At 36.6% G+C, this 25918-nt stretch overlaps 1 pseudogene; it reads left to right on the top strand.

Annotated features, from left to right (window-relative positions):
• The first annotated feature begins 435 nt into the window (after positions 1 to 435).
• Positions 436 to 1597, top strand: LOC121253469 (annotated as a pseudogene).
• The last annotated feature ends 24321 nt before the right edge of the window (positions 1598 to 25918 follow it).

Raw genomic sequence — 25918 nt, 5'->3', positions numbered from 1 at the left:
TTTTTCAGCGATTTTAAAATCGTCACAAAAAAATTCGCTGCAAATAGAGGTTATTTCCAGCGATTTTCAAGTCGCCGCTTAATTTTCGTTGCAAAGTTAGGAAATAACCGAGGAAAAATGTATAATTTACTTTTGCGGCGACATTTATAACTTTTGCGGCGATTTTTGTCGTCGTAATAAAATTATTAACTGTAGCGGCATTAATTTTCCGTCGATTAAAGAAAATCGCCGCAGTATTTACTATTTGCGGCGAAAATTGTCGCTGTAAAAACACATGCTCCCATTTTAACTTATTAGCGGCGATTCAAAAGCGCCGGAAAAGCTCATTAAATTATATCCCCCTGCGTTAGGTTTTCTCATTTCGTTCCCTCCAGCCATCTCTCCCCCTTCCCCCTTTCTCTCCGCAATCCCTCTTCTCCCTCAACCCTCCGCCGCCAACGGCCCCAGCAGGCCACCGCGACCTCACCTCGACGGCCACCCCCTCCTTCTCACCCCCATCACCAACCCACTTACTCTCTGGTTCCCACTTCCGCCAAAGCGTACGACGCCAAGCCCCTGATCACTCGCATCTCGACTGTCCATGCTGCCGAGCCCTCGACCAAGCAGTCTATGCTGCCCGTCGCGGCATCGAATTTGAAATGGACGGTGGAGACCTGGAAGTCCAAGACTGCGCTGCAGCTCCCGGAGTACCCGAACCAGAAGGAGCTGGACTCGGTGCTCCAGACCATCGAGGCCTTCCCTCCCATCGTTTTCGCTGGCGAGGCGAGGCACCTGGAGGAGAAGCTTGTCGAGGCGGCAGTGGGCAATGCCTTTCTCTTGCAAGGAAGGGACTGAGCCGAGAGTTTCAAGGAGTTCAGTGCGAATAACATAAGGGACACCTTCAGGGTGCTTCTTCAGATGGGTGCTGTTCTTATGTTTGGTGGTCAAATGCCTATCATTAGGGTCTGTATTGCTTCTCTTGGGTTGTTTGTGTAATAGATGTTGAAATGATCTATATTTGTTTTTTCTCTCGGTGCTAACCACATGAACATATTTAGATTTGATGATTTCAATATTTGGATTTTTGAATTATGATTGAGAATCGTGGTGGGTTGATCTGTTTTAGGTTGGGAGAATGGCGGGTCAGTTTGCGAAACCCAAATCGGCTCCATTTGAGGAGAGGGATGGTGTGAAACTGCCGAGTTACAAAGGAGACAACATAAATGGAGATGCTTTTAATGAGAAATCAAGGATTCCGGACCCCCAGAGATTGATAAGGGCTTATTGCCAATCCGCGGCGACTCTGAACCTTCTTAGGGCCTTCGCCACTGGAGGATACGCTACAATGCAGAGGATTAGCGAATGGAATCTTGATTTTGCTGAGCACAGTGAGCAGGGAGATAGGTATGCTTTCTTAAACCTATCTTGGTTTCATTTCTCCACACTAAACGTGAGCTTGTCAAGTTTTAGCTTTTGGTACTTTACAATATTCAACGAGCCTGGATCATTGCGTGAAAATTTGAAGCATAGCCTAGAACGTGTGTACCCAAAAAACAGGAGAAAAGATATCATTGTGCTTGTTCATAGTCTGGTGTTTTGTGAGTACCATGCCTATTAGATAGAAACAGGAGAAAAGATATCAATTCAATACTGAATTGATCATTTTCTTAGTAATTTGGAGGTTACTTAATTTTATTGCCCTCTAGAAGGAAATAGATTGCTATTTTCAAGGGCCTAGAGTGTTTTTCAAAGCTGGAGAATTGAAGGAGATAGGTGCATGCTGGGGGGTTTTGGTTATTTGGGAGATGGAAATAGTGGAGAAAGGTGGGTAGAGATCATGAGAGAATGCACAGCATGCATGCTGGCAAACAATTAATTAATTAAGTTAGGTGTTATATATATATATATATATATATATGATAATCTTCTAAATTCATGACCGATTGAGAGACTAAGATATCAAATGGGGCATGCATTTTGCTTTCTCAAATTGTTTTAGATTATAAAACTGTTGGTGGGGAAGTTCTGACGACCACGAGTGTGTGTGTGTATATATATGATATAATTAATACACGTTAATGGGAGGGCAAACCAAGAAGATTAGGTAGCTCATGATCAAATGACATGTACTCTGCATAATTTGTTGCAAAATAATTAATTCCTTTTCCCACTAATAATTTATAGAGACAAGTGTAAAGTAGCTAGCTAGGAATTGCATATGAAAGCTGATGAGATGCTATCCAAGCTTGAAAGTAAATTCGTCTCTCCTTTGGATGCCTGCAACTTTATTATTCAGTTCTTCAACTGTGAGTTTCTCGACTTTGTCTTATTGCATTTCCCTCTTATGTTTTCATATGGTACACTGATCTTGGGACCTCAATTTAATATTTGGAAGATCATTCTGGATCATGAATACTGCATGTTACAAGAGGAAAAAAAAAGGTTTTCTTTATTATCTGCTACTCCCATTATGCGCCACTCTGATTCATATATAAGGTTTTTGGTTTTAGTCTCTGATTATGAGTTTTACTTTTTAATGAAGAAGTACCTATTGTTTTCTTCTTGTAATGGCTTCTTCGAAACTGAGGACTTATTATCTGCCATAAATAAAGTGAATAATAACATAGGGCAAAGGGCTCTGACACCAAATCGACTTGGTGCAGTAGCAGAATAATATTTTTAGGGCACCATGACCAGTTCCAGATCACTTAAGCAGGCTGCTTTTTAATTATTTTGGTTCCTAGATTTATAGTAGTTTGACTTTGTTATAATTTATTTATTTATCTTCATATTAGTGATTTTGAGGTTTTAAGAGTGTGAATAATGGTTGGATTACAGTGGAAATTAGAGACACAAGAAGTTGATAGATGTAGGCAATACATCTGGTTTTCTTAAGCATCAAACACGTGTGGTTTGGGCGTCACACCTTGGTGAATATTCCATTGTTTTTAATCTGGAACAAAGCATGGTTAGCTTTAGAAATTTTAGCAAATGCTTAACCCAAAAGCCTTGACTTTAATGCATTTCAGCTAGTTGTCACGTACTAAGCTCAGAATTTTCATGTGTTACTCCATATATATATATATATATATATATATATATATATATATATAAGCATGTGTGTTAAGCATCAAACACGTGTGTTAACGGAACATGCCTTTTATTTTTGATAACTGATTGTTTTTCTAATTCACCTTAATTTTTATGAAACTTTCAGGATCCATCCTCTTCAGTAGCATCTGAATGTTTAAATTACACATTCTCATCCCAGTATTGGTTTAAATTCCATCTTAACACATTTCTTTCTCTTGCACCCTAGTGGCATTACCTTCAAAAGGGAATTTCCCGAGGGAGAGGAACTTCCACTCTGTAATTTGCTGTAATTTCTTTTTCTGTTCTGAAGCTACGTCTTTGTGTAATTTTTTTTGATAAGTTACTTTGTGTAATTAGGACCTTGTAGTGCAGTCTTTATTACTTTGTGTATAAATCCTCTTCTTGATCATATGATGCTGGATCAGCAAAACTAACTATGCCAATAGTTTACAATTTTACAAAGTTGTCTTTTGCAGTAATGTTAGTACTTTGTTGCTAAATTTGTTTTGGTTTTCTTGGTGTCACCCAGAACATGATCAAGGACAGATCTAAGCTTTGCTGTCTTGCTTTCTTGCTCTGCCTGCCCTCTGGATCATATATGTATATATGCCAACATATCTATATATATGAGAGAGAGCTCAAGGTTGTATCTATATAATCATTACTTTGTAATAATAAGATGTTTGGTTTTTGAGTTAGGTAGGAGTTGGGAATGGAAGGGTTGGGAAGAGAATTGGTTTGGTTCTTCCCAATGGAAGTTGAGCTTTAAAAAAAATGGAAGTTGGAAACCCTGTACATAAACTATATCAAATGTAAAATGCTATTTCTAAACCCATGTATACGTTTGACTTAATAGTTTGTCACATTTTATAATTATGTCACATTTTATAAGGAAGATGAAACGGAACTCACTTCCCATCATTAAAAAGTTAATGAATTTTCTTGGCTATCATTTCTATAGCTGTGTACATATCTTTGCTACATGCATCATATTTGACTAGTACTTTTAGGAATGTCAGCTGTTTGATTTGGTTAACTTTTGAGTGTTGGTCCTTTAAGAAGTTCAATTTGTTGGATGTTTCATCTTATAACTTAAAAAGGTTTCTCCCTATCATTGTGAATTTTTTTTTAATTTTTTGAAACACTTTTTCCGGCGAGTAAAATATTTACTCGCCGGAAATATTTTTTCCATAGCATAAATTTATTTCCAGCGAGATTAAATCGCCGCAATTATTTTTTTGCGGTGAAACCTACCCGCTGCAAATACTTCATAATGACGATAATTTAAAATCGATGGGAAAAATAATGATTATTTGCGGCAATTAATGAACTTTTTGTGACTGTTGATATCGCCACAAATAACTTTTTCCAGCGATTTTAATGGTAAACGAAAAGGCCATTTCTGTCGATTTTTTAACATTTGCGACAGACTAAAATCGCCGGAAATAGTAGCTTTTTTTGACGATTTTTTAAAATCGCCGAAATTGATCAAAAATGGCTTTAGGACTTCGGCGAACCTGTGGCGATTTTAAAATCGCCGAAAAGGATCAAATGCAGCGATTATTATATGTATTTGCGACGATTTCAAGCGCTGAAAAAGGCCTGATTTCTTGTAGTGACTCTAGTAATCCAAATAGAATACCACAATCTCTAAAAAAGGAAGACCTTGCCGTTGGGTCTGACTAGCTTGCACCTCTTTACACGTTTTACTCTAAAAAGGGAATATGGCTTAATTATTTTAATCTGGCGGTAACATCTTACTAGTGTTTGACCCATTCTACCTGCCCCAGAAATAAAGAGAAGGCTTTAATAAGGGAGAGTTATAAGCAAAAGGAGATAAGATCCACAAGTCACTTATTATTTATATTTGTACTTACACCCCATCAACAAATATCATAACAAAAATATAAGTATGCTCCCTCAGAAGTGTAGTTATCGACATCCAAATTATAAGGCTGAAACTATTTACATCTATTCAATCATTGGGAGCAACATTCAAACAACCTCCAAAAGAGAATCCATGAATAAGGGAAACATTGAGGTAAACTGAGACAAATATTTTCACATAAGAACATGTCAACGGAAACATGCAAGAGCTATCATGCAAACAAGGCAAAAAAAAAAGTACCCAAATTAAAAATATCAGCTTAACAAATCGACACTAGAAGTGTGTAGCAAGCACTCTGCAAAACAAAATGCCCTATTGGATCCTTTGGCTGGGGATTGGCCATTTGTACAGGCTGAACAGTTGGCTCGTTTAGCATTTAGGTGTTGTGATATAAATTACCAAGAGAGCCGACCAAACCTAGAGTTAGATGTTTGGTCTATCAAAGTCTATATCATGCTATATACTTCAGACATATATACAAGCTGCTTTAACTTCTTTTGTAAAGAAGCAGACAACAAAATCTGCAGTACTGTTAGTGATCCTGGAAGGTCCTAATTTGAATGGTAGAAATTAAAGGCAAGATTAATCTCCATGGAAGTTGGCAAGCGGTAGAAGACTTGTCAGTTGACTTGGCGGGCGGGATTGGCCTTTATCTTTGCATGATCTGTCTTCTTCTATCGATCACATCCTATCTTTTGTTCAACCACTAATTCATATAGGGGCCCTTCATAACGCATGATCTTTCTTTTTAACATGACATTCACTTGAATGCTACCATACATGTGTTGGAGGAGAAAAACTGATATTCTATTCTAGAGGGAGAGAGGAGAGACTATTTCTAAAATTTTTCTAAGTGAATTACTTCTCAAGTGGCTTACTTTGTGCCAATGCATACATGGGTTTTTATAGGCTTGTAGATTAACCTAGCATTTACTCTAATACATGAATTTCCCTAGTACACAAATACCCAAGTACATGAATATCTCAAATACATGAATCTCTAAATACATGAATCTCCAAATACATGAATTACTTCTTTCAAGATAAACCTAGACTTTAGTTCATGAATATACTAAAAAACAGCTTTATTTAAGTTTATTATTCAACGCCCGCCTTTAAACTTAATTCTTGGTAACTCCGAGTAGCATCCACAACTTGTTAAAAGTATCATACTTGAGAGACTTCGTAAAAATATCTGCAACTTGATCATGAGTCTTCACAAATTTGACTTGTACTTCATTCTTGACAATGCATTATCGAAGAAAATGAAATCTTGTATCAATATGCTTGCTTCTATCATGAAAGACCGGATTTTTCGCCAATGCAAGTGCCGACTTGTTATCAACAAAAATCTCTATGGCTTCCTCTTGTGGCATGAGTAGTTCCTTCAATAACCTTCTCAGCCAAATTGCATGACAAACACAAGATGTTGTAGCAACATATTCAGCTTCACATGTGGAGAGCGTTACAATTGGTTGTTTCTTAGAACTCCAAGTAAATGCCGCATTTCCCAAATAAAACACAAAACCAGTAGTGCTCTTCTGATCATCCAAATCTCCGGCCCAATCACAATCACTATACCCCACAAGCTTAAATTCATTAGAAAATGAATAAAGAAGTCCATAATCAATAGTACCTTTTAGATAACGTAGAATCCTCTTAGCCGCTGTGAAATGCATTGTGCTTGGTGACTCCATACATCGGCTAACAAGTCCAACTGCATAAAGTATATCGGGTCTTGTGCAAGTCAAGTATCTCAAACTTCCAACAAGACTCTTGAATATTGTGGGGTCTACCTTCTCTCCTTCTTCATGCTTGGACAATTTCGCTCCACATTCAACTGGGGTGTTCATGGATTGACTATCTTCCATCTTGAATCTTTTGAGAATTTCCTTTGCAAAACCTTCTTGAGAGATAAAAATTCCATCCTCCATTTGTTTGATCTTAATGCCAAGATAATAAGACATAAGACCAATATCGGTCATTTCAAATTCTCTCGTCATAGCTTTCTTAAATTCTCCAAACATGCTTGAATTGCTTCTAGTAAAAATTAAATCATCAACATATATGCAAACAAGCAAAATGTCTCCATTTTCACGCACCTTAGCATAGAGTCCATATTCATGCGGGCACTTGGCGAATCCATTCTCTTGAAAATATTTGTCAATTCGACTATTCCATGCCCTTGGCGCTTGTTTTAAGCCATACAAGGCTTTCTTTAACTTTAGCACTTTATCTTCTTGCTCTTTGACCACATAACCCATAGGTTGCTCTACATAAACTTCTTCCTCAAGGATTCCATTCAGGAAAGCCGATTTGACATCCATTTGATAAATCCTCCACTTCTTTTGAGCTGCAAGAGAAATAATCATCCGAATCATCTCTAATCGTGCAACAGGGGCAAAGACTTCTCCATAATCAATACCGGGATGTTGGCTATATCCCTTGGCCACCAATATCGCCTTGAATCTTTCTACTTCTCCCTTTGCATTCTTCTTTACTTTGAAAACCCACTTCACACCAATGGGCTTTTGTCCCTCTGGTAAAGTCGCCAATTCCCAAGTATCATTCTTCTTGATTGATTTGATCTCCTCATCCATGGCAATTCTCCACATTTTCTCTTGTACCGCTTCTTCAAAACCTATTGGTTCACAATCGGCAAAGTGACAAAAAAGAGTAAGATCATCACATAAATTCTCCATTACCTCATAAAGATCTTGAAGACTTCTCATTCAGGATTGCCTTTCACTAGAACTTCCTTCATAAGAAGATGATGAAGGAGTACTAGGAATTGTTGGTGATTGATGAGGTGTCGTGAGTTCTTGTACATCATTTCCTTGATCTTCATCTTCAGGAAAGGGAAAGAAATCATATTTTTCATTTTCTTGATCACTCCAATCCCACAAACCTTCTTCGTCAAATTTCACATCTCTACTAATGACCATCTTCTTAGTGCTTGGATTATAAAGCTTGTAGCCTTTGGATCTTTGATCATAGCCGATGAAGATGTGCTTCTTACTTTTATCATCGAGCTTGGATCTTTCTTCATCGGGCACATGCACATAGCCAATACTTCGAAAAACTTTCAAATGGGAAACACTTGGCTTTCTTCCACTCCATGCTTCTTGGGGAGTTGAGTTCTCTAAACTTCTTGTAGGACAACGGTTTCATAAGTAAACAGCACAATCAACCGCTTCCGCTCAAAACTCTTTAGGCATCATCTTCGTCTTCAACATGCTTCGAGCCATATTGAGAATCGTTCTGTTCTTTCTTTCAACCAGCCCATTTTGTTGAGGTGATCTCGGAACTGTCAAAGCCCGACGAATCCCATGTGCTTCACAAAACTCATTAAATTCATTAGATGTAAACTCACCCCCTCTATCTGATCTCAAAGCCTTAATCTCATAACCACTTTATTTTTCAACAAGTGCTTTGAATTTTTTGAAAGCACTAAACACTTCAGATTTTTCTTTCAAAAAATATACCCATGTTTTTCTACTGAAGTCATCAATAAAGAGGAAGAAGTATCGATTTTTACCAAATGAAGAAGGCTTGATCGGTCCACAAACATCCGTATGAACAAGTTGGAGCGGCTCACTTGCTCTTGTAAATGATTCTTTTGGAAAGCTCTTTCGGAATTGTTTGCCAACAAGACACCCTTCGCAAAGTTGATCAGATTGATCAATAGGTGGCAAGCCTTTCACCATCTCCTTTTGAGCCAACAACTTCAATCCACCAAAATTCACATGCCCAAGCCTCAAATGTCAAAGCCAAGACGTATCTTTCACACAAGCTTTGAGGCACTTAGCCACATCAGTTTGAATATCAAGTAAAAACATCCTGTTGCTTGTCATGGACACTTTAGCAATCAAATTCTTCTTGTCATCTCTTAGAAAAAGACTACGATTTTTCATTTCAATCTCATAGTCCTTTTCCAAGAGTTGCCCCAATCTCAAAATGTTACTTTTCATACTTGGAACATAATAAACATTTGACATAAATTGATGGCTCCCATTTTTTAACCGAATTAGAATCGTACCTTTCCCTTTGATGGGAACTTTTGACATATCTCCAAAAGTGACATTCCCGCTCACCGATTCGTCAAGCTCTACAAACTTGCTTTTGTCTCTGCACATATGATTGCTTGCAGCATTATCAAGATACCACAAATTCGATTTGCTAGTTTCTTCTCCTTTGTAAGCTAGTAGCAAAGTGGGCTCCGTTTCTTCATTTTCAACGTGATTCGCCTTTTCTTCAGCATTGCTAGGAGAACTCCAGCATTCTGAAGCATAGTGGCCATACTTTTGACAATTGTAGCATTTGATTTTAGACTTATCATATTGTCTCCCATTCTGCCTTGAGTAATTTCCTTTTCCACGACCTCTTGAGGATTGACCTCTTTCTTCATGGTTGGTATTTTGATTGCTTTGTCTGCCTCTTCCTCGTCCTCGTCCTCTTCTTCCTCTTCCTAATCCATGTCCGTGTCCTCTTCCTCGTTGACTTCTATCATGCTCTCCTTCCTTCTCTTTTACAGAGAGCTTTGTGGCGAGAACCTGCTCAATAGGTTCTTCCTTCTTCTTCTTGAGTCTCTCTTCATGAGCTTGAAGAGATCCCATGAGTTGATCAACCGTCATCGTCTCCAAGTCTTTTGACTCTTCGATAGCCACCACAATATAATCGAACTTTGAATGCAACGAGCGAAGAATCTTCTCAACCACCCGGACATCCTCCAGCTTTTCTCCATATCTCCTCATTTGATTCACAATGGCCAACAATTTTGAAAAATAATCTGCAATCGTTTCAGATTCTTGCATACGGAGGACTTCGAACTCACCTCGTAGCGTTTGGAGCCGTACCTTCTTCACTTTATCAACTCCTTGATAGGAGTTTTGTAAGATCTCCCATGCTTGCTTGGAAGTAGTGGCATTGGCTACTTTCTCGAACATTGCTTCATCCAAACATTGATGGATGAGCGTGAGAGCTTGTTGGTCCTTCTTCTGCAACTTTTGCAGAGCCTCCTTTTGATTAGGACTCAACGAAGCTTCATCTCTAGGCTCCTCATAGCCTTTCTCTACGATCTCCCATGCATCTTGAGATCCAAGCAAAGCCCCCATTCGAATGCACCAATTCTCATAATTCTCCTTTGTCAAATGCGGAAATTGAAACAGAAACATTGAGTTGGCCATCTTCAGGATCTAGAAAAGACTGGCGCTCTGATACCAGTTTGTTGGAGGAGAAAAACTGATATTCTATTCTAGAGGGAGAGAGGAGAGACTATTTCTGAAATTTTTCTAAGTGAATTACTTCTCAAGTGGCTTACTTTGTGCCAATGCATACATGGGTATTTATAGGCTTGTAGATTCACCTAGCATTTACTCTAATACATGAACTTCCCTAGTACACAAATACCCAAGTATATGAATATCTCAAATACATGAATCTCTAAATACATGAATCTCCAAATACATGAATTACTTCTTTCAAAATGAACCTAGACTTTAGTTCATGAATATGCTAAAAAACAACTTTATTTAAGTTTATTATTCAACAACATGTATGCATGACAATTAAGACATATATAAATAAATATATATTTATGGAGTAATATTGTTTCTTGACTATCCTTTATATATATATATATATATACACACATACACATATATATCCTCATGAAAAGGTAAAACCAAATGCGAGTATTACTTATTGAAAATTATGTTTAGATTGTACAAATGTACTAGAGGGATGCTCATCATGATGAGTACTCATCAATATCACTAAAAAAAATGTTGCGATGACCAATTTCAAAGAATATTCACAAAGCCTTTGTAGGCACTATATATATAAATCTAGATCAACAACAGCTAGCTATTACCCACCCCACAAAGCCTTGGCAAGTATCATCATCCGTGTCTGGAGGGTACTTGAACTTATGAGGATTTCATGTGGAGGCTCGTCCTCATTTCCGAAATAGGTTCTGAGGAACGTTGCACTAGTCATCCTACATATTTTATTTGCCCCATTTTCCATGGAGTCATGCAAGAGCCACATGTGGCAGCAGATGGCTTTACTTATAAAGCAGAAGCTTTGAGAGGATGGCTAGATAGTGGGCGTGATACTTCACCAATGACAAATCTGAAGCTTGAACACTGCAATCACTACAGCAGAATGTGTGTTTTGTGACAGAGAAAATTGTCACAAAAAATGGCAAACCGTCACTAAACATATTTGGTGAAGGTTTGAAACCGTCACCATGACCGTCACCTAAAGTGCATCACAGAAAACATTTGGTGACTGTTTACTGTTCAACCGTCACAAAAAATATTTTTAGTGACGGTTGGACGTGTTCTGTTCGGTACAATGTTCGAACGTTCCTTTTTCTGTGACGGTTATGAACTGTCACAGAAAATCACGTTCGGACGTAAAATCAAACGTTCAGACGTTATACCCGACCGATTGGCGTTCGAATGAGAGAAGTTGACGTTCGTTGGATATCGTGTTCGAACGTATAAAATTTACGTTCGAATGTTAATGCGTCCGAACGTTAATTACATTAAACGTTCGAATATTTGTTCGAACGTAAACATAAATGTTCAAACGTAGCGCGTTTAATGTTCGGACGTTATTTGGAATGTAAACGAAGGAGCGTCCGAATGCAAGTTCTTTGTTCGAACGTTAGTCGCTTTACCGTTCGAACGGTTTGTTCGTTTAAGCGTGAGTACGTTCGAACGTATAGTTTAACGTTCGAACGATTCAATTGTATTTACGTTCGAACGTTTGTTACAATGTGAACCAACGTTCGAACGATTTTTATTTACATTCGAACGTACAGATCAGAAATACTAATTTCATAAAATTTAAAAACATAATATCAATTGTATCATATTACATACTCAATTAACAAGTAACAATGTCTTATAAAAGTACAAAATTAGATATTAAAACTAGTCAGAAATATTGATAAAATTTATGTCTTCTTTTTCTCTCGCCTACGGGGATTCTGTTGCAACGACATAACACGTTCCATTTGCACCATCATCTCTCGTTGCACTTGCTCTTGCACTTCATTGCGTATTCTTTCCTCCTGGTCTCTCTGTTGGTCCTGCAAACGCGTCTCTAAATGAGACTGTCGTTCTAAGAGAGACTCTAACTCTTGTTGTCTCGATCTCATATACTCATTCTCACGCCGTGCAGCTTCTAAATCTGCCGTAAGATTATTAATTTGTGAAGCCGATGAGGTTGAGGAGGATGAACATTTATGCTTGATAGATCGTCCCAAACCTCTTGCCATACTAGACTGCGGCCCGAGCACTTGCGTGAATATGTCTATGTCACTAGGAGAGGATTCCTCAGAAGCCGACTGCATCTCCAACATTTTGCTCTGCAATTTAAAAGGTAATGATCGTAAATAATTAATAACGTATTAAAAGAAATAGAAATAAGAAATAAACTATTAAAATATTATATAAATAATTTATTTAACAAAATTAACACTGCTTACATAATTATCTGCAGCGACAGGATCCATCCACTCACTATGCTCATTAGTGTGAGCAGCAGCATAGACATGAATGAGGGAAAAGTTTTCAGGATCATCACGTTTCTAACAAAGCGAGAATATTAGCAATTTTAAAAAGATAATATTAGTACTTATCAGAAATAATATCAGGAAAATAAATGAATTCTATAATTTTTTAATTACCATTTTTTCAGCAAGATGGTGGAATGACCTTGAACTGGCACGATGGTGGACAGTCAGAACGGATGTATTCTGTGCATTTGTAGAACTCAAGTGCTACAAAATATATTAAAAATGTTAATTGTAATATGTATACATATAATATATAAAACGAATATGAATGTAAATAATTAAAAGATATAAATGTAAAATACCTGATAATCTGGAGATGCGAAAAGATCACAACACTTTCTCCAATCATCTAACTTCATCTGCTGAAAAGGAGACTGCGCAGCCTCTTCCAACGTCTCAAACTTCTTGAAGTGGTCATGACATCGTCCTTTGTGACGTCGGAATAGTGTAGCCATCAACTCATTCACGGTTCTCAAATCCTCGCTACGGCCAAAGTCGAGGTCGAATTCATCCTAATAAGGGAATCAGGTAAAAAATATAATATATTAATCTAGGTGAAAAAAATGTACTGAAAAGTAAACTCACCAGCACACGACTTCGAATGTGCTCCTTAATCTCATTCGGAACATCTCGCCATGAGCGCACAAAAAATGGAGCATAAGCTCAAACTACTGTGCCAATATAGGAGGAAAGCGCTACTGCACTATCATCCACTCCTCCAGTGGAATTATCAGGAATTGTGATCTTCAGTTTACCATGCCTCCAATTTTTTTCAAGAGAGATTCCACGTGTATAGCCACGACCGCGACGTGCAGATGCATCAACTACATGATAATAGATATATTATAATTATAATTATATAGTTATTGAGAAAAAAATATTAACTAAATATATAATTATCAACGACAATATTTCCTTACTGGTAGGTGTCGACTGGCTGTTGTTCTCTTCTGTGTTAGCTTGATCTTCAGGAACGGATTCCTCGAGTGGGAAGTCCTCAATGGGTTCAGGACTTGGACTTGGCGGAGGCACATTTCTTCGTTGTCGTTTTGGCGGCATTCTTGAAAATAATTAATTATATCAAAGAAAATTAATTAGAAGAAATTATGAAAATTCAAGATATTTTATAGTCACCTATATGAATAAAATATTTAGTACTTTTATTCTTCAGATGAATTTTCCATGCTTGTTTCAGAATCTCCATCAATAACATCTTCATCATCATCATGCACCTCTTCTTCATCATCTTTATCCACCTCCTGCCCGGATTCTGATTCGTCTTCATCTTCTGACTCGTCTTCTTCTTCTTCCTCCTCATTGACTTGAATTGAATGATCATTTAATACAGACGGGTCGAGATGTACGGGTGGGACATCATCTCTACACAAGGGGAGCAACTCGAGTGCACCGAGGTCAACAAACAAGTTAATATCCTCTCCATCTTCCTGGTATGCCTCAACAATCGGAGTGTCATCTTCATCTCCACTATTCTCGTAATCTGCACCCGTTCATGCTTCATATATATTTCGAGGAACAAATTTTTGTACGACTCGCCAAGTTATCTCCCCACTATCTTCATCAGCACTTTTCATTGGATCAATCAAGTAATAGACTTGGGTAGCTTGACAAGCCAATACGAATGGATCATCTTCGTACCATTTAGATGCAGTATTGACACTCGTAAAGTGATTATCCCTATGTATCGAAACCCAACCACCGCCTAGATCCCACCAATCACATTTAAAGACATATGTTACAGACCCACCCAGATATTTCAATCCAATAATATCACGTATGACACCATAATAGTCAATATCATCTGTTCCATGACTCCCATCGACCAACACATCACAATTTTAAGTCTTTCTATTACGTTCACGGTCCAAAGTAAGGAATCTATAACCTCAAATCGTGCATGCAGTATATCGAAGTGCTCTATTTGAGGGACCACGGGCCAATGCATACAATTCAGAAGAAATTGATCCGGGATCACGAGCACGTTGTTCCAAAATCTATAAATTGAAATAGTGTATATTTATTATTTCATTATCCAGAGTTAAAAATTTCACAATATAACATATATATAATTTGAGTTCATACACGTTCTTAAAACCATCCGGGAAATTCTTCCTCGTGTCTTGCCTCTATATTTTTTACGCCTTCTGTCCTAAGTTTGTCCATGTGGTCACTGTTATAACATTTTGCAAAATAAGTATATTTTGAGCACAACAATTCTAATTAATTTAAAGAAAACTATAATTATTCAAAGAAATGAAATGACATACCTAAGATAATCATCAATCTCTCGGCAGTTATTTAGCACATACCACCGAACTTTACCAAACTCTCCATCAATTAAATCGTAACCTGTTTGTGCACCCAAGGGTCGTACATTCTGGGAAAACACTGATAGCTCACGAGGAGGCGGAGTAGCAAGATCAGCATTTCGCTCTTGAAGATTAAATCGTGTCTCAACACAATGAAGATATAGAGAGCAAAATGTTACCCATTCATCGTGTATGTAGGCCTCTGCTATTGAACCCTCAGCTTTGGCTTTATTCCCAACAGTGCGCTTCAATCGACCCAAATATCTTTCAACTGGATACATCCAACAGAACTGCACCGGTCCACCCAGTAGTACCTCTCGCGGTAAATGTATTGCTAAATGGACCATGACATCAAAAAATGATGGTGGAAAGATCTGCTCGAATTTACATAGTATAGTAGCAATGTCTTCTTCCAATTTCGACAACACATCTCGATTTACTACCCGAGAGCACAAATCCTTGAAAAACATACATAGTTCAGATATGGTCACACGTACATTAGATGTAAGCTTCCAACGAATTCCCACAGGTAATAACTTCTGCAAAAATACGTGACAATCATGACTTTTCAATCCATTGATTTTCCAATCATCAGGACTCACGCATCTACCAATATTTGAAGCATAACCATCTGGCAACTTCACACCTTGCAACCATTTGCAGAAATCCATCCTCTCCTCCCTCGTCGTCGTAAAACATGCATGCGGCATGACCACCCTATTGCCTTCCACCCGCAAATGCAGATTATGTTTAATTCTCATTCTCTCAAGATCTTTCCTCATCTTGATTGTGTCTTTCGTCTTTTTGTTAATACTCATCAATGTACCCAGTATATTATCACAAATATTCTTCTCTATGTGCATTACATCCAAACTATGTCGCAACTTGCATGACAACCAATACGGCAAGTCAAAAAAAATACTACGCTTTGTCCAATTCAATTCTGGTACAGCTCGTTTTCTCTTGTTCTTTCCCCGACCTTTGCCAAAATTATTCGCTCTAACATGTTGCAGTTGTTCCACTATCTCTTCTCCAGACAACTCTTTTGGTGCAATCCTATCCTCTACTCTCCCATCAAACTTGGCACATTCTCTTCTCCATGCATGATTTGCTGGTAAATAACGTCGATGACCCATGAAACACAACTTCTGAGAAAATTTTAGCCACTCACTAGCAGTTTCTTTATTACATGTCGGACACGCTAACTTCCCTTTCGTACTCCAGCCGGAAAGATTCCCATACGCCGGAAAATCATTTATGGTCCACATTACCGCAGCATGCATCTGAAAAGATGTCGACTTAGATGCATCATAAGTTCTAACCCTTGTTTCCCATAACTCTTTCAGCTCTTCAATCAACGGCTGCATGAATACGTCAATATCATTCCCAGGTGATCTAGGGCCAGGGATGAGTAAAGTTAACAAAAAGTTTGGCGCCTTCATGCACCTCCATGGTGGAAGATTGTACGGAATCAATACCACGGGCCAAGTGCTATAACTTGTACTCATATTCCCAAAAGGGTTGAATCCATCGGTTGTGAGTCCCAGGCGCACGTTCTGAGCTTCTAACCCGAACTCTGGATACTGATTATCGAAAGACTGCCACGCAAGTGAATCAGCTGGATGCCTCATATACCTGTCATTCTTAACTCTTTTCTCCTCGTGCCACCTCATATCATGAGCTGTTTTCTTATACATATATAGTCTTTGCAACCTAGGTTTCAAGGGAAAATACCGCAACACCTTAACCGGGACGTTTTTCTTACCTTTCCACCTCGACTCTCCACATACAGGACATGCTTGTTTCTCCTCGTTCTCCTTCCAGAACAATACACAATCATTCTTGCATGCATGTATGGACTTGTACTCAAATCCTAATCCCTTTCTCAACTGCTTCGCTTCATAAAAGTTCTTAGGCAATGCAGACCCTTCAGGAAGCACCTCATTAAATAAGTCCAATACCATGTTTATTACTTTCGTCGACATCCCACACAATGATTTAATGTGAAGCAACCGCACAATAAACGACATTTTGGAATGTTTTGTACAACCTGGGTAAAGCTTGCGCTTTGCATCTTCCCACAGTGAAGGGAAATTATCACAATCAGTCCCTGATCCACCAGTTGAGGCATTCTCGTTAACCTCATCCATAAACATCCCAGCTCCAATGTCACCCAACATCTCCTCCATCTCATCATGCTCATAATCATCATCTATGTGCTGCAAATAATTGTGATGATCGACCAATACATCTGCTGACCCTTCATACGGCTCACCATGCAGATCCATACCGTTCACAAATATATGACGCTCTACTTCATCCAATCCTATCGCACACAAATTTTTACACCCTCGACATAGACACTTAATGTAACCACGACTATCAGCAGAAGCCCGTGCAAAATCAATGAAAGTTCTTACTCCACATGCATAGGGTACGTAATCCTTTCCAAGTCTATCGTCCAGATGCATCCAATTTTTGTCCATTTCTAAAAACATCTATATATTAATAACACGTACATTGAAAATTCACAGGCATGTCATGCTCCAATTCTCATTACTTTTTTGATAAGGTAGTTGGTCTTATCCCATTCGAGATTATATTCTCCATATTGCACAAATCTCATCACTCTACTAATTTCTACGTTAGTAGAAATTTCGGCAGCACCTCACCATAATTCTCCAAGTATACATGTTCAAATATCAGGATTGTGACCCTACGAACAGTATACCCGAAGAACAATAGAAGAAGACACCGAAACTTCATATTAAACGTGGAAAGTAGCGAGTAACAAAAATGTGCAATACAGATAATATAATCTCAAACTGTCCACACTGGACAATTCAGGAATCAGTGGACACATAAATGTACACTGATTCCCAAACCGGGTCTAAGGGTATTTATGCAATGTCACACGCATCTAGCAGTATAATCATACAACAATATCTCCATATTGTTAAACTAAAGAGGGATGGAAGATTATGTGACCCTACGTTTCGTGTTTTGTACACAATGAGGGAGAATGATCTTGAAGAAATGTTTAAATTTTGGTCTAATTACTTAACCGTCACAAACTGTCCGACCTCGACTCTCCTCTCAAGGCCGAAGAGACTATGACAGTCAAGCAATTAGACCAAAATTTAGAGATTATAATTGTTATAGATAATTATAAAGGTTATTATATAATTTTAATTATTATCATTCCACAATTATAATCTTAATTGTTATACTTAATTGAGTGAGTTATTTACTTATATAGACAATAGGTATATAATTTTTATATAAGAATCTATTTGATCCTTATTTCCTTTCTCTTTAGTTTATAATAAATAAGTATATTTACATATTCAAACTCTACTTATTTAGTAGTTTCAAGACTTTTTTATTGAAGAGTATTTTAAAGGTTATATTATAATTATAATTATTATCATTCTTAAAATATAATTTTAATTGTTATACTTAAATTGTAAAAGAAGTATAATATAATTTTAAATATTATAATTCTTAAAGAGTTAGTTTTATTTGTTATTACTTAATTTCAAATATTATTATAAATATTTAATTATCATTCTTAAATTTCAATGGTTATACAATAATTTTAATTATTATAATTCTTAAAGAGTTACTTTTATTTGTTATTACTTAATTTGAAATATTATTATCACAATTTTTCAAATCCATATCACAAAAACACATTGTATAAATATCATAAAATTCAAATAAAGACAAGAAATAAAAATTTTTTCTTACCAAACTCAACTCTCTCTAACTCTCTAACTCAACTCTCTCTCTCTCTGTGTTGCGCGCACGGGAGAAGAAAAAATATCCACTTCCTCCCGTGCGCGTACTGATTAAGTTCTAAAATTATTAGTTTAAACGCTCGAACGTTTAAGTTGTACGTCCGAACGTTATATGCTAAAATTATTAGTTTAAACGTTCGAACATTTAAGTTGTACGTCCGAACGTTATATGCTAAAATTTCCCCCGCTCATAGCGTTCGGACGTTTACAGTACACGTTCGAACGTACCCTTCTTATTTATAACATAAAATCTAGCGGGAAAGTTCCCGCACTTTCCTCATATATGTTCGAATGTATCACAATTTTTCGTTTGAACGTTCGTAAATTTACAGATAAACGTTCGAACATTTAACTTAAACGTCCGAACGTACATTTCATCAAAGTGTTACCATATTTGAGCAGGAAATTTCCCGCACTAATTTAACTAACGTTCGAACGTTAACATATTTGGTGTTCGGATGTACATAATTTTCTGGTGATTTTCATCAAATAACGTTCGAACGTATAGTATAAACGTCCGAACGTCTGAATAATCACACAGATACCTTAATCGAGCGGGAAATTTCCCGCTCTTATTTTAACGTTCGAACGTTAAATTGAAACGTTCGAACGTACGATTCCTACTATACTAACTTATTGCTTATTTGTAATAATGTAAATATATTCAAACGTCATTCACAAATAATAATTTAAATATTTTAAGTCCATATCACAACATATTCATAATAACTCACAATATATTCACAAAATAACATGCCACATGTATTAACATATTTTTAAAGTTGAGTAAGTAATAAACATGTATTAACAAAGCCTAATGAAAATATATTTCTAATAAGAAACACAATATTTCAAATTCATATCACAACATATTTACAAAAACTCACAAACTATTTACAAACTATACAAATAATAATCACAATATTTCAAGAGTAAGCATAAAATCACAACAATATATTGATGAAGTTTAGAAATATACCTAGCACTCACAATATCCTCTTACAAATCAAAATCTTCCAACTTCCCAAAACAAGCAATCCTTCAAAAAAATACAACACTTACTTATTAGAAATATTCTATAACAAAAACACATTGTATAAATATCATAAAATTCAAATAAAGACAAGAAATAAAAATTTTTTCTTACCAAAACTCAACTCTCTCTAACTCTCTAACTCAAGTCTCTCTCACACTAACACCCTCTCTCTCTCTCTCTCTCTCTCTCTCTATCTCTCTCTGTCTGTTGCTCGCACGGGAGAAGAAGAAATGATCCGCTTCCTCCCATGCGCGTACTGATTAATACCGCAAATTATTAGTTTAAACGTTCGAACGTTTAAGTTGTACGTCCGAACGTTATATGCTAAAATTTCCCCCGCTCATAGCGTTCGGACGTTTACAGTACACGTTCGAACGTACCCTTCTTATTTATAACATAAAATCTAGCGGGAAAGTTCCCGCACTTTCCTCATATATGTTCGAATGTATCACAATTTTTCGTTCGAACGTTCGTAAATTTACAGATAAACGTTCGAACATTTAACTTAAACGTCCGAACGTACATTTCATCAAAGTGTTACCATATTTGAGCAGGAAATTTCCCGCACTAATTTAACTAACGTTCGAACGTTAACATATTTGGTGTTCGGATGTACATAATTTTCTGGTGATTTTCATCAAATAACGTTCGAACGTATAGTATAAACGTCCGAACGTCTGAATAATCACACAGATACCTTAATTGAGCGGGAAATCTCCCGCTCTTATTTTAACGTTCAAACGTTAAATTGAAACGTTCGAACGTACAATTCCTACTATACTAACTTATTGCTTATTTGTAATAATGTAAATATATTCAAACGTCATTCACAAATAATAATTTAAATATTTTAAGTCCATATCACAACATATTCATAATAACTCACAATATATTCACAAAATAACATGCCACATGTATTAACATATTTTTAAAGTTGAGTAAGTAATAAACATGTATTAACAAAGCCTAATGAAAATATATTTCTAATAAGAAACACAATATTTCAAATTCATATCACAACATATTTACAAAAACTCACAAACTATTTACAAACTATACAAATAATAATCACAATATTTCAAGAGTAAGCATAAAATCACAACAATATATTGATGAAGTTTAGAAATATACCTAGCACTCACAATATCCTCTTACAAATCAAAATCTTCCAACTTCCCAAAACAAGCAATCCTTCAAAAAAATACAACACTTACTTATTAGAAATATTCTATAACAAAAACACATTGTATAAATATCATAAAATTCAAATAAAGACAAGAAATAAAAATTTTTTCTTACCAAAACTCAACTCTCTCTAACTCTCTAACTCAAGTCTCTCTCACACTAACACCCTCTCTCTCTCTCTCTCTCTCTCTCTCTATCTCTCTCTGTCTGTTGCGCGCACGGGAGAAGAAGAAATGATCCGCTTCCTCCCATGCGCGTACTGATTAATACCGCAAATTATTAGTTTAAACGTTCGAACGTTTAAGTTGTACGTCCGAACGTTATATGCTAAAATTTCCCCCACTCATAGCGTTCGGACGTTTACAGTACACGTTCGAACGTACCCTTCTTATTTATAACATAAAATCTAGCGGGAAAGTTCCCGCACTTTCCTCATATATGTTCGAATGTATCACAATTTTTCGTTCGAACGTTCGTAAATTTACAGATAAACGTTCGAACATTTAACTTAAACGTCCGAACGTACATTTCATCAAAGTGTTACCATATTTGAGCAGGAAATTTCCCGCACTAATTTAACTAACGTTCGAACGTTAACATATTTGGTGTTCGGATGTACATAATTTTCTGGTGATTTTCATCAAATAACGTTCGAACGTATAGTATAAACGTCCGAACGTCTGAATAATCACACAGATACCTTAATTGAGCGGGAAATCTCCCGCTCTTATTTTAACGTTCGAACGTTAAATTGAAACGTTCGAACGTACAATTCCTACTATACTAACTTATAATATAATATATATACTACATTTTATATATATATGTATAACTATATACTACATTGTATAGTATGATAGCATAATACTTTAAATGAGAACATAAATGTATATAATATATAAATTATACCATATATATAAATCAATAATATATATTAAATTGTTACTTATTAAATTCTTTATTATATACTGTGGCGCCCCCAATCTCCCTTATATAAATACACAGGGATAGAGATGCCAGGATGGTGACAACACGGTCACACATCCCAACGAAGTGCCAGTGTGTGTACATGCAACAGTGTACAAATAAAATAACGCAGCGGATAGTCAACTAAGTACCAGAATTTATTTACAATCAAACATCAGTAAAAATTTAAATAGCAGTTATACAGTCATCCATAAAAATATAATACAATAGTTTTCAAATAAACAAACGAGTGATCCCAGATCACTCCTCAGGCGGAACCGTCTCCTCAGGCTCGCCCTCCTCCTCCTCATCTGCATCAAAATCTGCGTTACCACAAAATGGTATCGCAGGTAAGTATGACCTCAAATAACAACGTAATATAAAATGCATTAAATGCAACTAACATGCATGCACATGATGAAATATGCATTTTTTCACAAAACATCATTTTCTTTTCCAACACACGCCAAAATCCCATTTTGGCCCAAAATATCCATAAAACATTTTCCCAGAAAATGATTTACCCAAAAATCAACTCGCACTATTTTCTCAGAAAATAGTGAAATAATTTCAAATGCACCATGCATTATTTCCATATGCACCATGGCCTTCCCTATGGACCATCCGCACGTCCTGGCTTCGTAGCGGTGCTCAGTTCCGCGCCCTGCGCGTACATGGCCAAGCACCCACACTACGCAACGAGCGATGCCCAGTTCCGCGCCCAGCGCGTATGTGGCCAGAGATCCTCTAGTCCCCGCCAGCAGAAGGACCACAGAGTCAGCACGAGACCATCTCGTCCGATCCCATTGTTGCCCAGCGACAATCTAGGGGACGTTACTCGGTATATTCCACTCCCGAGTAACCAGAGGAGCTCCACCGAGTTAATGCCCCATCTCGGCTTGGGGTCGTGATACACACGCACCAAAAATCCATTCTCACATGAAAACTCAGTTTTCATAAACACATGAACATGAATGCAATACACGAAAATCCAGTTTTCTTTTACAAACATGATCATGCATGAAATAATGAAATGCACATGTACCAACACAATATCCAAACCAACAATTACCAATCCAATCAAATCCAACCAAACAACTCCAATCACAAATCCATCCGACCCCCGAACTCCTCGGACTCAGTCCGGCATGCCAAAAAATACAGTGAAATGGGTTAGTGCAAAAATACATTTAAATTACGAAAGTTCTCTGGAGAAATACTTACAGTGCAATATAACAATTTACGAAGGATCACGAAGTTGAAAAAGGCGACGTTTGAGCAACACCACAGTGTAAAATACACTGTGGCCGTGGGTCACAAATACCAACTTTCAAACGGAGGCAAACGAAGACCCAAGATTGATAGGGTAAGGCCTAGGGAGGTCGGTGAAGCTAGTAATGGTGGAGGTTGGCCGTGGGTGGCGGCGAAATGGGTGGTAGAAGACCAAAAACACCCAATCGGAAATGTGGATGGTGGAGCTTCACCGGTGGCGGATCGGAGGTGGGGTTGGGTCCAATGGGTTGCCAAGAGGTCGAGGATGATGTGGTAAGAAGATGGTGGCCAATGGTGGTGCGACGGCGGCACAGCGGCGGAAAGAGTGCCGCGGCTTCAATGGGCTCGTGGTGGCTAACGGCGGCGCGAATGGAGCTGGAAACGGAGGTGTGGCGTCGCCAGTGGCTGGGGGAGCTGGGGAGCCGGGCGGTGTCGACCACCGCCGGCGCACGGCGGCGGGTTGGGGGAGAGGAAGAACGGATGGAGAGAGAGGGAGGGAGAGGGAGTTGGGTCCGCGCGCGGGGAGGGGAAATAAGGAGGAAAGAAAAGAAAAAAAGAAAAAAGAAAAGAAAGAAAAGAAAAGGAGAGGAAAGAAAAATAGAGGGAAAAGAAATGAGGTCCAATCCTCATAACTTGGGTCACAAAAATGATCCAACGGAAACGATTTCAAAACCTCAAGTTAAATAAAATAATTTAAACGTAATGGTAAAGTCAAATTGAAATAATTAAATCCCACAGTAATTAATTAAATATGAAAAATAATTTAAATGCACAACAATAAATAAATATTAAGAAAGCACATAAAAATTAATTTTCACCAATTAAAATCATAGAAATAAACTCATTAAAAATCCAACCAATTTTAAAATACGAGAATAAAATTTAAATAAATAAAAATAATCCTTTAGTAAAAATACACTAAAATGCAGGGTGTTACATATATTAACTTATAATATAATATGTATACTATATTTTATATATCTATAACTTTATACTACATTGTATAGTATGATAGCATAATACTTTAAATGAGAACATAAATGTATATAATATATAAATTATACCATATATATAAATCAATAATATATATTAAATTGTTACTTATTAAATTCTTTATTATATACTAACTTATAATATAATATGTATACTATATTTTATATATCTATAACTATATACTACATTGTATAGTATGATAGCATAATATTTTAAATGAGAACATAAATGTATATAATATATAAATTATACCATATATATAAATCAATAATATATATTAAATTGTTACTTATTAAATTCTTTATTATATACTAACTTATAATATAATATGTATACTATATTTTATATATCTATAACTATATATTACATTGTATAGTATGATAGTATAATACTTTAAATGAGAACATAAATGTATATAATATATAAATTATACCATATATATAAATCAATAATATATATTAAATTGTTACTTATTAAATTCTTTATTATATACTAACTTATAATATAATATATATACTACATTTTATATATCTATTTATAACTATATACTACTTATTAAATCATCAATAAACACCATAAGCTCATAAACTATTCACAAAATTCACAAACAATAATCACATTTATTTCAAGAGTAAGCATAAAATCACAACAACATGTATAAACATATTGCTAAACTTTAAAAATATAACAAGCACTCACAAAAAAACCAATAATCTAATTGTCAATAATATTATATAACATCCTAATATATAACATAAACATTTATAATATAATATTAAATCGAAAAACGTTCGAACGTAATAATAAGTACGTTCGAACGTTCTGTGTATATAAGGCCAAAACCGAACGTCGAAACGACATTTTCAATACGTATCATCGTCTACTCCGTTGCACGCCGCCACGCCTCCTTCACCGCCGCCGTCAACTCCGCCACAACCGTCACTAAAGGTAGGCATTCATCTTTTATTCAAATAACATGTATTTTATTGAGATTTGGATTGAGTTTTGTTTAAAACCTGATAAGTGGTTGCCGGATTTTCAACTTCATTTTCCGGCCACCACGGCTAGTCATTGGCCGAATAGTTACCGTAGAAATGTTTCTTGAAGTGTATACTTCATTTGCACGGTGACATTTCGGTATTTAGAACCGTGTAGAGAAATTTTTGAGATTTCAAAAATGGCTGAGTCGACTCAGCCATTCTGCATCGAAACGTTCGAACGTTTAACCAAGACGTTCGAACGTACGACGTTTAAATTACAGAGCCGTTACGGCTTCCACGTTCGAACGTTTAATTATAACATCCGAACGTAATGATTTTCTACATTATTCATGCTTCGACGTTCGGACGTTCATAATTATGTTCACACGTAAAACAAATAGGTTCGAACGTATTTGTTTTAACGTCCGAACGTACGTCAGCCAATATTTATACTGCTTATGTTCGAACGTACATTGTTACATTCGAACGTATTTGTTTTACGTTCGAATGTAAATATATTGACATTATTTTACGTGCAAACATATAAATAAACATCCGAACGTTTTATCTTTAACGTTCGAACGTTAAAGATAAAAGTTCGAACGTTACGGCAGAGCATCTTAAAATTAATACAAAAAAATGCATTATTGTAAATAATTTATTTTTTTCCTTTTCTATTTTCAGGATATGGCTCTTCCACTGCATACTAGGAAACGAGGGAGGGAAGGAGCCACGTCGGACACTGCCCATATCGGAGCTCGTACTGTTATGGTAGAGCGAGAGATCTTAATTAATGAGTTCAACGAACTCT

The sequence above is a fragment of the Juglans microcarpa x Juglans regia genome, chromosome 2S, assembly GCF_004785595.1.
Source record: "Juglans microcarpa x Juglans regia isolate MS1-56 chromosome 2S, Jm3101_v1.0, whole genome shotgun sequence".
Lineage (NCBI taxonomy): Eukaryota > Viridiplantae > Streptophyta > Magnoliopsida > Fagales > Juglandaceae > Juglans > Juglans microcarpa x Juglans regia.
The sequence above is the reverse complement of the archived record's forward strand: the minus strand, read 5'-3'. Positions and strand labels throughout refer to the sequence as shown.